We start from the raw sequence: 1,955 nt of genomic DNA on the forward strand, positions 1-1,955 counted from the left end.
CTGCAGTGACTGATTCCCAGTGACCCAGGGTGAGTGGAGGGATGAGCACAGCATCATCCTCAGCCCCAGCCCACCCACCATTGCCTTTGGGGCTGCAGCTCCATGTGGAGGAGGCTCAGGGTTCAGCCCCATGTGGAGGAGGCTCAGCCCCACTGGGAGCAGCACGTGGAAAACCATCTGCTCATGTACCTTGTAACACCCCATCAGTCTTTATTGGCTTTACTGGCCCTCCAAGTGGATCAGTGCTAATATGAAGCCATATGCTTGTGTCTGGAGAGGGTGAGGCATGTGTCAGGTCTGGGTTCCTCTCCTCAATGCCACTGCAGTGGGCAAAGCACTGGGACCACCAGAAGCACTGCAGCCTGCTGCAGAAAGGGGTGGGCTGGAACTCCACTCCTCGACAGCTCCTCAGGGCTGCCAAGCACACAAGACCTCAGCATCACACATTTCATCTCCTGATGACCCGAGAGCTCTGCCGTGTCACCCCGTGTCACCCAAGGAAAAGCTGTGTCGATGGCCCAAAGAGAGGAGAGCTCTATGCTCCAGACAATAATCCTGGCCAGGGCAAGATAAGAGATGTTATAGAAACTCCCCTGAGCCTGAGAGCAGCTGTGCTAAATCCCTTTAGTCCTCAGCAAGACATTTGTTTACAGGGAGACTGGATTTTATTACCCGAGGTTGTCTAGTACAGGCTGTCCACGGCTCCCTGGGCCCCCCCGCAGTGCCTTGGCAGGGGGAACAGGGGCTGAGGCTGAAATGGATTGGGGTCAAGGTGGGTTTTGACACCCCAGATGACCTCTTTGGCCTGGAAGAGGTCAGTCTCATCTGGAGCAGGGATGAGGTGCCCTGGGTCAGCTTTCAATGCTCCTCTGCCTCAAACTGAGTACATGGCCATGAACCCAGGGCTGAGCTTCCTTGCTGGTGGCAGCACAGGTGACATCAGTTTCCATGAGTCTGGCTGTGAGCTGGATCAGTAGGACATGCCATGAGGATTCAGTTCCCCTGAACTGATTAGTGATGCCAGCAGGGATCTCCTCCCATACCTCCTTCACTAACCCTGGAGGATCATAGAATCACAGAACTCTAGGGGTTGGAATGGAGCTTAGAGATCATCCAGTACCAACCCCTGCCCTGGGCAGGGACACCTCCCACCAGAGCAGGTTGCTCAAGGTTTTATCCAACCTGGCTGTAAACACTGCCAGGGTTGGGGCAGCCACAGCCTCCCTGGGCAACCTGTGCCAGTGTCTCACCACCCACACAGTAAAAAACTTCTTTCTAATATGCAGCCTGAATTTCCCCTCCTTCAACTTGCATGCATTCCCCTTTGTTCTGTCACTGCAGTTTCTAACACAGAGTCCCTCTTCAGCTTCCCTGGAGCTCCTTCAGATCTTGGAAGGTTGCTCTGAGGTCTTCACACAACCTTCTCTTCTCCAGGCTGAACAGCCCCAACTTCCTCAGCCTGTCCTCACAGGGGAAATATCTTCATAGGGGATCCCAAATCCAGTCCTGCTCTCCTCCTTTCTCTCCCCCTGCCAACTTCCTTGTCCTCACAGGGGAAATATCTTCATAGGGGATCCCAAATCCAGTCCTGCTCTCCTCCTTTCTCTCCCCCTGACACCCAGCCCAGGGCTAGGGGCAAACCTCAGCCCTCACCTCTTGCAATCAGCTCCTGCTTCACACTCCATTTGACACTGGGCACCATCAGGCAGTGGGGCAGGATCTGGGGTTGGGGTGACTCTCTCCAGGGCTTGTCACCCCCGTGTGACCCCAACCAGGGCTGAGCCACAGGCTTTCCCCACTCGGAGTGGCACGTACCCCGTGGTGGCCCCAGCAGTGCTGGGAACAGGATCCGTCCTGCGACACACTGTTCCAGACAGGAGCACCATGTATGGCTGATCCATCTATGCATCAGGGAGGGCTGTGCCTCCCTTTAAAGTGGGGGCGGAAGCTATAGC

Source organism: Acanthisitta chloris, unplaced genomic scaffold, assembly GCF_000695815.1.
Source record: "Acanthisitta chloris isolate BGI_N310 unplaced genomic scaffold, ASM69581v1 scaffold28047, whole genome shotgun sequence".
Classification (NCBI taxonomy): domain Eukaryota; kingdom Metazoa; phylum Chordata; class Aves; order Passeriformes; family Acanthisittidae; genus Acanthisitta; species Acanthisitta chloris.